Source organism: Triticum urartu, chromosome 2A (assembly GCF_056163025.1).
Source record: "Triticum urartu cultivar PI428250 chromosome 2A, HENAU_Tu73, whole genome shotgun sequence".
NCBI classification, from domain to species: domain Eukaryota; kingdom Viridiplantae; phylum Streptophyta; class Magnoliopsida; order Poales; family Poaceae; genus Triticum; species Triticum urartu.
This window is the reverse complement of record NC_141874.1, coordinates 198,751,141-198,764,753: the sequence shown is the minus strand read 5'-3', so window position 1 is coordinate 198,764,753 and position 13,613 is coordinate 198,751,141.

Sequence of the window (13,613 nt, the reverse complement as noted above, 5' to 3'; positions counted from 1 at the left end):
GATCCTCGCGTTCCCAGGTGGCTTCATGGTCGGAATGGTGTGACCAGTTGACTTTGAGGAATTTGATTGACTTGTTGCTAGTCTTGCGCTCAGTTTCTTCAAGAATAGCAACTGGGTGCTCATGATAAGAAAGGTCTTCTTGGAGATCAATGTCTTCGAAGTTGACGGTGCAGTCAGGGGTCTTGAAGAACTTGCGGAGCTGAGAGACATGGAACACGTCGTGCACATTTGCAAAGTTGGAGGGAAGCTCAAGTTGATAGGCGAGATCGCCTCTCTTGCTGACGATCTTGAAAGGACCCACGTATCTAGGGGCAAGCTTCCCTTCAATACAGAAGCGACGAGTACCTTTCATTGGAGAGACGCGGAGGTAAACATGGTCTCCGATCTCAAAAGCCAAATCACGATGCTTACTATCATAGTAGCTCTTTTAGCGCGATTGCGCTGCTTTGAGGTTATCACGAATGACTTTGCACATCTCTTCTGCCTCTGTGATCAAGTCATTTCCAAGAAGTTGACGTTCACCAGTCTCTGACCAGTTAAGAGGAGTATGACACTTCCTGCCATAGAGAATTTCAAATGGGGCATTGCCCGAACTCGCTTGAAAGTTGTTGTTGTAGGAGAACTCGGCATATGGAAGACAATCTTCCCACTTCATACCGAAGGAGATAACGCAAGCCCTGAGCATATCTTCAAGGATCTGATTAACACGGTCGACTTGGCCGCTAGTTTGAGGATGAAAAGCTGTGCTAAATTGGATGTTGGTGCCCATGGCCTTCTGAAAAGAATCCCAAAACTTGGAGGTGAAGATGCTGCCATGATCTGAAGAAATCAACTGTGGAATACCGTGCAGAGAGACAATCCGAGAAGTGTAAAGCTCCACCAATTGAGCTGCAGTGATGGACTCTTTGATAGGCATAAAGTGAGCCACTTTAGTGAGTTTGTCAATGACAACGAATATAGCATCATTGCCACGCTTAGACTTGGGAAATCCCATCAAGAAGTCCATCTCAATGTGGTCAAACTTCCATTCTGGAATGGCAAGAGGTTGGAGGAGACCAGCTGGTCGTTGGTGTTCTGCCTTCACTCTTCTGCAGACATCACATTCATTCACGAACTGAGCAATCTCGCGCTTCATTCGAGTCCACCAATATGCCTGCTTGAGGTCATGGTACATCTTTGTGCTCCCCGGGTGTATGGAGAGGAGTGAATTGTGTGCTTCATTCATAATGACTTTACGAAGGTCACCTTTAGGCACAACAATGCGATCCTCGAAGAAGAGAGTATCCTTGTCATCAAGACGATGGCACTTGTACTTGGGTTGACTCTTGGCAATCCCAATCTTCACCTTCTTCACCATAGCATCAAGAAGTTGAGCCTCGCGAATCTGATCTTCCAAAGTAGGAGAGACTTGAAGGTTGGCGTGGAAACCTTGAGGAACAACTTGCAGATTGAGTTTGCGGAAAGCTTCACAAAGCTCGGGTTGGTAAGGCTTGAGAATCAGACTGTTGCAGTAAGCCTTTCTGCTCAAAGCGTCAGCAATTACATTGGCCTTGCCTGGAGTATATTCGATGCTTAGATTATACTCTTGAATCATTTCGACCCAACGAGTCTGCCTGAGGTTGAAATTAGGATGAGTGAAGATGTACTTGAGACTCTTGTGGTCAGTGAAGATGTCCACTTTTCTTCCCAATAAGAGATGTCTCCAAGTCAAAAGAGCATGCACAACTGCCGCCAACTCGAGGTCATAAGTGGGGTAGTTCTTCTCGTTGGGCTTCAACTGGAGAGAGGTATAAGCCACAACTTTCTTCTCTTGCATCAACACTACACCAAGACCTTGAAGAGAGGCATCAAAGAAGACCTCGAATGGTTTGGATTCATCAGGAGGAGTCAGAACTGGAGCAGTGACTAATTTCTCTTTCAGGGTGTTGAAAGCGATGTCACATTCAGGAGACCAAACGTACTTGACGTGCTTCTGGAGAAGGTTTGAAAGAGGCTTCTCGATCTTAGAGAAGTTCTCAACGAACCTTCGATAGTAGCTTGCGAGACCAAGGAAGCTGCGGAGTTGCTTCACGTTCTGAGGTGGTTCCCAATTCACAATTGTAGACACCTTCTCAGGATTCACCGCTATGCCCTTGGCAGAGATGATATGCCCAATATAGAGAACCTCATCGAGCCAAAACTCGCACTTTGAAAACTTGGCATAGAACTGATGTTCTCTGAGCTTATCCAGCACCAAACGCAAGTGCTTGGCATGATCCTCCTTGTTCTTGGACAAGACCAAAATGTCATCGAGGTAGACCAAGACGAAGTCATTGGTGTAGGGGTTGAAGATGAAGTTCATCATGTGAGAGAAAGTTGGCGGTATATTCATATGACAGTATATTCATATGAACCATAACTTGTCTTGAAAGCCGTCTTGGGGATATCTTGCTCACGAATTCGAATCTGGTGATAGCCCATATGGAGATCAAGCTTGGAGAATACTTGAGCACCTTTGAGTTGTTCAAACAGCTCGGTGATGTTGGGAAGTGGGTACTTGTTCTTTATAGTCTTCTTGTTCAATGGACGGTAGTCAACACAAAGTCGGTCCGTTCCATCCTTCTTATTCACAAAAAGAACTCCACAACCCCACGGAGAAGAACTAGGTCGGATGAGACCCATTCGCTCTTTAATATCGAGTTGCTTCTTCAGCTCCTTCAACTCTTCAGGTCCAAGCTTGTAAGGACATTTGCAAACAGGTTCCGTGCCAGGCTCAAGATCGATGACAAATTCAACTGGCCGGTGCGGAGGCATTCCTGGAAGCTCTTCTGGAAAGACGTCTTGATATTCGCAAACGACTGGAATTTGAGAGATGGCATCCAGCTCACCCTTCTCATTGAGAGAAAATAGATGAATGGTATTATCCCGAGCGGCAAAGACAATTACATCCTCAGACGAATGAGTCAATTGAATCTGCCTGGCTGCACAATCAAGCTAAGCCTTGTGCTTAGAAAGCCAGTCCATTCCAAGAATAAGATCAATATCCAAGTTACCAAGAACCATTGGAGAAGCCAGAAACTTGAAATCACCCATCATGATAGAAATATCCGGAATCTCGTAGTTTGCGACCAAACATTTACCCGGTGAGACAACTGCTAGCGGTTTATGCAAAACTTGAGAAGACAATTCATGCTTAGATGCAAAAGGTCTCGAGATGAAACAACACGATGCACCAGTGTCAAAAAGTACTTTTGCAGGAACATCGTTAACAGGAAGGTTACCCATGATGACATCTGACGAGTCCTCTGCCTGAGCTACATTCATCAAGTTGACCTTGCCATGCTTGGGGTTATTCTTGACCACAGTTGTACTTGCAGATCTCACAGGAGGAGGAGGGAGACGCCTCTGATTGAAGCATTTGTTGGCATAGTGACCCTTCTGTTGGCACTTCTTGCACGTGACCTCTGAAAGCGGACGGTGATATGGAGCACTTGATCTTGGAGCTTGAGACGAAGTCTTGTTCTGAAAGCCAGGGTTGGGTGGGTGGGAAGATCCATTGCCACCTTTGCTCTTCTGCTGATAAGGCTGACGGAACGGAGGAGGAGGAAGCCAATACTTTTGCTGCTTATCCACTTGAGTTGAGGAAGAAGGAGTTGCATCTCTGACTCGCTTCTTGGAAGCATCGCACTTCAGTTGAGCAGTCTCTTGCTTCATTGCCATGTTGTAAAACTCATCGTACTTCTTCGGCTCAAAGAGGACGAGAGCTAGCTGGAGTTCTTCTCTGAGACCACCCCTGAACTGGTATATCATGCTCTTCTCGTCAGGGACGTCTTGCTTATCAAAACGGGCGAGCTTCTGAAACATGATGTTGTACTGGTAAACAGACATAGTACCTTGCTTCAGGTTGCGGAATTCCTCATACTTGCTTTCAACCACACTCTGAGGAATATGATGAGCTTTGAAATCTTGACAGAATTCATCCCAGGTAATCACACGGCCTCCTCTGGAATATTTGTACTGCTGAAACCATTCTGCAGCTTGGTCTTTGAGTTGGAAGGAAGTGAACTTGACAAAGTCCTCAGGCCTGACGTTACTGCACTCGAAATGCTTGCATATGTCCACGAGCCAATCATCAGCATCTGTTGCCTCAACACAATTGCTGAAGGTCTTTGGCTGGTTAGCAAGGAACTGGTTGAGTGTAGCAAACTGATTCTGATTATTGACATGGCCCTGGTTCCCTTAGTTGCGCTCTTGAAGAAGTTGCATGATCAGCTGCTTGTTTGCATTGGTAGCGGCCATCACAGCTTGCCATGCCTCCGGAGGTGGAGGTGGTGGTGGCGGATCAGGATTCGGAGTCGTGCGCGTTGGAGGAGCCATCCTGAAGAGGGTGACATCCATTAGCATATTGACAGGCAAATATTCAAGCTGAATCAAACGGGTTGAAATTCCAACATAAAGTCTTCACATCCGAACCAAATGAACGAATGCATTCCAATTGAAATGGTCACATATAAATAAATTGAGAAGCCACTTAGAATTGACGAAGAAGAATAAAACCAACAAGGTACGAACAAGAACGAATACTTGGTGAGGATTACCCAAACCCAAACCAAATATCCGCGGAAGAAGAACTAGAGCTACAAGAATTCCCACCTATGAAACTCCCGAACCTTTCCGGTTATGCAATCAGGTGTTGGGGATACAGGGGAAGCATAATATCTCACCCAAATCTAGCAAATCCTACATCCAGCTATATCCATCCTTCAACACATAACCGAGAAACCTTCGGAAATCATTTACCTCAACCTTTGAAAAGCATCAGTTATACGAGTTATGGCAATACTCCCGAACTCCCGCCATAGTACTAGGTGGCGTCAAGGTTATCTCACCAACAACCGCATAAAAGAGATTTTCGATGTCGGCGAAACTCAGGTATTCCAGAATCTCAACGATAAAATTGTGACGACAACACCTCGGAGCTCAACTCCCCGGGACACTGCCACAACCCCTAAATGACAAGAGGCACCAAGAACAATGTTCTCGTCACAAATCGATCGGAACGATTCCAACATACCCGCGAGATCCTAAATTTTTTTTAGTGAAATTTGAGAAGAGAAGAGTCAAAACTCTACGTCAGGATGCCTCACCAGAGCGATGAAGGGACTGGGGTGTAAAAAGAATTCCTAAACTCTCCGATATATAATTCCTAAATGACTCAAACATTTTTCTAGACTCAACAACGCCAATGATTCAATCAAGCAGGGGGCTCCTAAGGTCGGGGAAGGCTTTGATTACCAACTTGTAACGCCCTTGATGCGACTAGATCTCCTACGTGTCGAAGCACGACTTAGAGGCATAACCGCATTGAAAGCAATGCCGCAAGTAAGGTAATCTTCACAACAACCCATGTAAATAGATAAAAGGGGAAAAGGTACATAGTTGGCTTACACTCGCCAAGTCACACAAATGCATGAATAACATTACATTCATCCAATACACTCATGGTCCGACTACGGTTCCAAAATAAAGATCAACCCCAACATGCGACACGGTCCCCGATCGCCCCAACTGGGCACCACTACTGATCATCTGGGAAAGACACATAGTGACGACGAGAGTCTTCATCGAACTCCCACTTGAGCTCGGTCATGTCATCTGGAACGGTATCGTCGGTCCATGCACCTGGTTTTGGAAGTAATCTGTGAGTCAAGGGGACTCAGCAATCTCGCACCCTCGCGATCAAGACTATTTAAGCTTATAGGTAAGGTAAGGAATGATGTGGAGCTGCAGCAAGCGACTAGCATATATGGTGGCTAACCTATTCGCAAAAGAGAGTGAGAAGAGAAGGCAAAAGCACGGTCGAACAACTATGATCAAGAAGTGATCCTAGAACAACCTACGTCAAGCATTACTCCAACACCGTGTTCACTTCCCGGACTCCACCGAGAAGAGACCATCACGGTTACACACACGGTTGATTCATTTTAATTAAGTTATGTTTCAAGTTATCTACAACCCGACATTAACAAATTCCCATCTGCCCATAACCGCGGGCACGGCTTTCGAAAGTTCAAATCCCTGCAGGGGAGTCCCAACTTAGCCCATCACAAGCTCTCACGGTCAACGAAGGATATACCTTCTCCCAAGACAATCCGATCAGACTCGGCATCCTGGTTACAAGACATCCTCGACAATGGTAAAACAAATCCAGCAACACTGCCCGAATGTGCCGACAAATCCTGATAGGAGCTGCACATATCTCGTTCTCAGGGCACACTCAGATTTTCCAAACTTCCGGTAGGCCAGCCCAGAGTTGCCCCTGGTGGCCACCGGCGGCCGACGAGGTGGACCAACACTCAGAGGAGCACTGGCCCCCGGGGGGGGGGGGGGGTTAAATAAAGATGACCCTTGGGCTCCGAAAACCCAAGGGAAACAGAGGCTAGGTGGCAAATGGTAAAACCAAGGTTGGGCATTGTTGGAGGAGTTTTATTCAAGACGAACTGTCAAGGGGTTCCCATTATAACCCAACCGCGTAAGGAGCGCAAAATCCGGGAACAAAACACCGATATGACGGAAACTAGGGCGGCAAGAGTGGAACAAAACACTAGGAAAAAGGCTGAGACTTCCACCCTTTACCAAGTATAGACGCATTAAGATAACAAGATAATATTGTGATATCCCAACAATAAACAATGTTCCACCAAGGAACGATCTCCAATCTTCACCTGCAACTAGCAACGCTATAAGAGGGGCTGAGCAAAGTGGTAACATAGCCAATCAACGGTTTGCTAGGACATGGTGGGTTAGAGGTTTTCATGTCAATTTGGGAGGCATGATAAGCAAGTGGTAGGTATCGTAGCATAGGCATAGCAAAAGAGCGAGCATCAAGCAAGCAAAGATAGAAGTGATTTCGTGGGTATGGTCATCTTGCCTTCAAAGTTGTCTGAGTTGACTTGATCCTCATAAGCGAACTCAACGGGCTCCTCGTTCACGAACTCATCTCCCGGCTCTACCCAAACAAGAACAACAAGCAAACGGAACACAATCAACCACGTGCAATGCTCAAACAACATGATGCAAACATGGTATGATATGCGGGATGCGGTATGTGATGCATATGCAAGATTTGACAAGGAATGATTGAACCTGGCATCAACTAGGAAATACAAGAGTGCCACTGGAAAGGTGAGGTGATTTTGGTTGAAATCGATATAAAGATCACCGGAATCGGATGCACGGTTTGGAAATGGCAAACAAAACAAATATGACACCGGTCTGCGATAATTAGCAAGTGACCAACTAAATGGATCAAGATAGATACGCTACAGCACTCAAACATGACAACAAGATACATGGCAGGGATCCACTCATGATACTTGACAAAAGATGAACACTGAGCTACGGCTAATTCATCCATTAACAGGTTCAAACAAGCATGGTAAAAGAGTAAATGTTAACAGGTTTCAGACTTTGTGAAATTTACACAAGTCTGGAATTTATCATGAGGAAGCACACTTTAGAGCATGCAAACTACATGCTACAGGAACTTAACATGGCCAAGAAAGGGATGGCATGAAGCTACTCAAAGCACTTAACAAAAGTCCCTTAGTGACCTTGAGCCAAAAGGGATCAGAAAATACAATTGCAAGCATGTGAACATGGCAAAAACATAAACAGATTCAGACTCAGTGAAAAACTGGAGCATGCAAATCAGTTAATGAGTAGGCATGTTTACGAGCTCGATGCACTCACTATAGAGCATGGCATGACAAACCAAGCATACACACATCAAGAAGACATGGCATAGAAACTAGACATGGCAAGAAGAACAACATAACATGCATGGATCAATAGCAACATCCTCGGCAAAATCGCTAAACATGTCAACAATCTGCCAGGATCATTTTATAGCAAAAGTAGAGCTCTATTGAGTCAAGCTAGGGTCCTCCATAAATGCAAACAAAGACATGTATGGATAGAGCACCACAATGTTAACAAAACATCCTTACTGATCATCCTCAAAAGAGGCACAGATCGCTAGGAAACAACATGAATATATGGCATAACAACAAAATCAGGACAAGGACTTAGTGAAATTCTAAGTCCCTGAAATCAGCATTACCGATTACGCTACTTTGCAAGCTTGTGCCAAATATCACAAAAATACATGGCAAGCACCTCTGTAAAGATGGCATAGCATTTAACAAAACACATGTAGAGCTCAGGATCATAGGATGCACACATTAAACATGGCAAAAATGACAAATAGCTATTTGCTGAAACAGATCTGACAAATTCATCACATAGCCCTCTTCCAACAACATTTCGGGCATCAAGATGAGCTCAAATGAAAACGATGCAATGAGATGAAATGATGTACTCGTCGAGACGAACATTTTGATATGCTACACGCACAAATCGGATCTAAGATGAGAGAGTTATGACATGCCAAATTTTGCAAAAAATTAGGGTTCTGGGATGAAAAGGTCAACCCTCGCGGATCTGGATCTAGCGCGGTTACTGTTGCAGCACTATTCACCGGCGGAGTCGAGGTTGCCGGACTTGGGCGATGTCGCCGGAGAAGAAGAGGCCGGCGGGGGCGTGGTCGCCGGACTGGCTGGACGACGCCGGCGTCGGAGAGGAGAAGCGACCGCGGGCGGCGTCAGCGCGATGGTCGGTGGCGGCGCCGGAAGCGGATTGCGGCGGGGCTCTGTGCCGGAGCCGGGAGGTGGAGCAGGCGGCGGCGGTGGTCGGCGCCGAGCCGGGAGGCGGAGCAGGCGGCGGCTCGGGCGCCCCAGGCGGCGCGGAGCTCCGGGCTCGCGGGGGCCCTTCGCGGGCCGGGCGGGCCGCACGCGGTGGTGGCTGGCGGGAGGACACGTGGTGGCATTCTATTGGAGGCGGCGGTGTGTCCGGTCGGCGGCGGACATGTCCGGCGGCGGCGCGAGGATTTTTTAGGGTTTCAGGGGAAGAAGACCCGTGATTTCGAGAGGGGATCTATATATAGGCGTAGAGGGAGCTAGGAAGCTCCAAATGGAGTGTGGTTTGCGGCCACGCGATCGTGATCGAACGCTCTAGATGATGGAGAGGGTTTAGGTGGGTTTTGGGCCAAAATGGAAGGGTGTTGGGCTGAAACACACACGAGGCCTTTTCGATCCCTCGGTTAGCCGTTGGAGTATCAAATGAAGTCCAAATGCCACGAAACTTGATAGGCGGTCTACCAGTAGTAAACCAAGGCCGCATGGCAAGTCTCGGTCCAATCCGGAAATGTTTAACCCCCACACACGAAAAGAGGTAGAAAGGACCACCGGGGGACATAGGAGCGCCGGAATGCAAAACGGACAACGGGGAAAATGCTTGGATGCATGAGACGAACACGTATGCAAATGCAATGCACATGATGACATGATACGAGATGCATGACAAAGACAACAACACACGGATACAAAAACCGACAGCGAGGAAATAAAATAACTTAGGCCGGAAATGACAAGAGTTGGAGTACAGATAAGGTAAATTACATCCGGGGTGTTACACGAGTCTGGCGGCGATGACGACTTGACAGGAGAAGATGAGGGTGGGGGATTGAATCTTTTGTCCCACTTTATTTATATCGGGTTTGATTATTTGCCCCATGTCTCAATGGCAAGTGGCCCCGGTCCCGCCCGTCATTCGAGGGGAGCAAATGACCAAAGTTAGAAAAAAAGTGGGGCAAAAGATCCAATTCCTCGACGAGGGTGAGGGGAAACATGTGAGCGAGCTGGTGTGTGCGGGATCGAGAGAGGACCTGCGTTTTCTCTGGCGGTGTCAATACGGTGGTAAATAATCAGAACTCCATATTCCAAAATTTGTGGAGCTGGGAATCCCCATGATGTCTTCGTGGTTTCCAACTTCGTGAAGCGAACCCGTTCGGGCTGGCTTTCGGCCAATTTTTTTAAAAAAATTGGAATGGTAGGAGATCAGAACAGGTCGACTTGGTCCCAATGCGTTTGGTGGGAATATTCGGACATCCCTCACAGCATACACTTAAAAAATTATTATCTATGCAGGGCAAGGAAATACTAGTCAAGTCAGTAGCTGAGGCAATTCCTTTTTATGCAATGTCCGTATTTAAACTCCCAAAAGGTATATGTAAAGCTATCACTGATTAGATTTTAGGCTTTTGGTGAGGAGATAGTGAGGAGAGAAAAAAGATGCATTGGTTTACATGGTGGAAGATGTGCATTCCGAAGAAGAAGGCGGACTTGGATTTAGGGACCTACATAGTTCCAACATTGCTATGTTAGCAAAGCAGTATTGGCGCCTTATTCAAAACCCTGATTCATTGTATGCACGTGCTCTTAGTTCTAAGTACTATCCAGATAGCAATCCTTTAAATGCTAGTCCTAAGAAAGGCTCTTCATACACATGGCAGTCCATAGTTGCAAGAGTACAAACATCCAGACACGGTTGTATTTGGCGTGTGGGCAGTGGTGAAAAAATTGATATTTGGCTGGATCCTTGGATTCCTAGTAGTGTTACACGGAAAGGTTACCCCACGCAGTGCAGTTATGTTGAGTAAAGTGGAGGATTTGATTGCTCCACATAGAGGGCAATGGGATGAGGTGCTAATTAGAGACATCTTTTCCCCTGTTGATATTAATCGAATTATGAAAATACCCCTACATGTGTAAGGAGTGAATGACTTTGTGGCATGAAGTTATACAAGGTCAGGAGCATTCTCAGTTAAATTAGCATATCATAGAGAGCTTGAGCATCAACTCGGTGGCAGGTTGGTGAGGCCAGATGGTCAAGGCAATGTACAAACTAATCCTGTATGGAAAAAATAATCGGAACTTGTGCATTCCTGGAAAGATAAAGCACTTTGCTTGGAAAGTGTTTCGAGGCTCACTTCCATGTTACAACATTTTGGCCGGGCGTCATTTTTCCTACTCACCTCAGTGCCCGATCTGTAGGGTGGGATATGAGGATATTCAACACTGTCTATTCACCTGTCGACGCGCAAGAGAAGTATGGAGAGCACTTGGACTACTAGAGACTATGCAATAGGTGATGGCACAAGATAACTCCAGATCAGTCACTCTGGAGATTTTATCCACGGTTGATGGAGGTTCAGGTGAAGTCCTGATCCCTGAGCTCATGATGGTGGTGGCCTGGTATATATGGTGGCAAAGACACGAATTCATCAAAGGTGAAACTATCCATACACCAGAACAAACAATGATGTCCATAAGAGTCCTCGCGACTAACTATGCGAGAGCATACAGGAAAAAATACAAGAACCGGAGCGGTGATTTTATGTGGAAAAAGCCTAGCATAGGGATGATCAAGATTAATGTGGACGCATTAGTAAACTTGGAAAATGGAGATGGAGCCACTGGAGCAATTGCTTGAGATGATCGTGGGGCTTTCATCGCTGCCGCGACCTGGGCGCTACCAGCAGTAGTAAGAATGGACCCAGCCGAAATTGTTGCCATTAAAATGGACTATATCTTGCAGGCCAAATTGGATGCAACAGTCTGCAAATTGAATCCGATTGAAGTTACACGGTGGATGCGATCAATCTTGATGATGGTTACCAAGGGATGTTGACACAATAGCAGACTTGATACGAGAGTTTGCAAAAGTTCAGTTCACACACTGCTTCAGAGAAGCAAACGCTGCAGCAAATGGCTTAGCTAAACATTGCTATAGTTCTAGATCCCCTAGCTTTTGGGACGTTTCTATCCTTGATTTTATTTCTCACCTTCATGTAAATGACCTATCTATTATATGAGAAATAAAGTCATTTTTCTATAAAAAAAATACACATAAATTATGTTGGCATAAGTGAAATTTCACCTAGCAAATGCACTCATGATTAGAGGGTATCACTAATTTAACGTCCATCTATCATTCACACTCTCACACTCTCGCTAGCCAAGTATAGTCTGAGTCGCCCACATCACAATGTCACCCTTACATTGTGAGGAGCGAAGGGATCTTTTCGTCCTGCTAACAGTCGTCCTCACACTCGCTGTCGCTACAGTCGAGGATGTCTCCACCAACACTGGCCCCTTCTACCCTTTCGCAGGGGTGCTGCGACGGCGCACTGCGACTTGATACGTCATTTTGCATCATGCTTTTATATCGATATTTATTGCATTATGGGCTGTTATTACACATTATGTCATAATATTTATGCCTTTTCTCTCTTATTTTACAAGGTTTACATGAAGAGGGAGAATGCCGTCAGCTGGAATTCTGGGCTAGAAAAGGAGCAAATATTAGAGACCTATTCTGCACAACTCCAAAAGTCCTAAAACTCCATGAAAATCAGTTTTGGATTATATTAAAAATATTGGGTGAAGGAAGCACCAGAGGAGGGCCAGCTACCGTCCACGAGGGTGGAGGGCGCGCCCTACCCCCCTGGGCACGCCCCCTGCCTCGTGGGCCACCTGGCAGGCCCCCGATGCCCATATTCTGGTATAAGGTGTCTTTTGCCCTGGAAAAAATTATAATAAAGCTTTCGGGACGAAGCGCCGCCGTCTCGAGGCGGAAGCTTGGCAGAACCAATCTAGGGCTCCGGCGGAGCTGTTCTTGCGGGGAAACATCCCTTCGGGAGGGGGGAATCATCACCATCGATCCTCTCATCGGGAGGGGGTCAATCTCTATCAACAACTTCACCAGCACCATCTCCTCTCAAACCCTAGTTCATCTCTTGTATGTGATCTTTGTCTCAAAACCTCAGATTGGTACCTGTGGGTTGCTAGTAGTGTTGATTACTCCTTGTAGTTGATGCTAGTTGGTTTATTCGGTGGAAGATTATATGTTCAGATCCTTTATGCATATTAATATCCCTCTGATTATGAACATGAATATGATTTGTGAGTAGTTACGTTTGTTCCTGAGGACATGGGAGAAGTCTTGCTATAAGTAGTCATGTGAATTTGGTATTCGTTCGATATTTTGATGAGATGTATGTTGTCTTTCCTCTAGTGGTGTTATGTGAATGTCGACTACATGACACTTCACCATTGTTTGGGCATAGGGGAAGGCATTGGGAAGTAATAATTAGATGATGGGTTGCTAGAGTGACAGAAGCTTAAACCCTAGTTTATGCATTGCTTCGTAAGGGGATGATTTGGATCCATATGTTTCATGCTATGGTTAGGTTTACCTTATTTATTCTTTCATAGTTGCGGATGCTTGCGAGGGGGTTAATCATAAGAGGGATGCTTGTCCAAGGAAGGGCAGTACCCAAGCACCGGTCCACCCACATATAAAATTATCAAAGTAATGAACACGAATCATATGAGCATGATGAAAACTAGCTTGACGATAATTCCCAAGTGTCCTCGGGAGCGCTTTCCTTTATATAAGAGTTTGTCCAGGCTTGTCCTTTGCTACAAAAAGGATTGGGCCACCTTGCTGCACCTTGTTTACTTTTGTTACTTGTTACTCGTTACGAATTACCTTATCACAAAACTATTTGTTACCGTTAATTTCAGTGCTTGTAGAGAATACCTTACTGATAACTGCCTGTCATTTCCTTCTGCTCCTCATTGGGTTCGACACTCTTACTTATCGAAAGGACTATGATAGATACTATATACTTGTGGGTCATTGAGACACTTTTCTGGCGCCGTTGCCGGGGA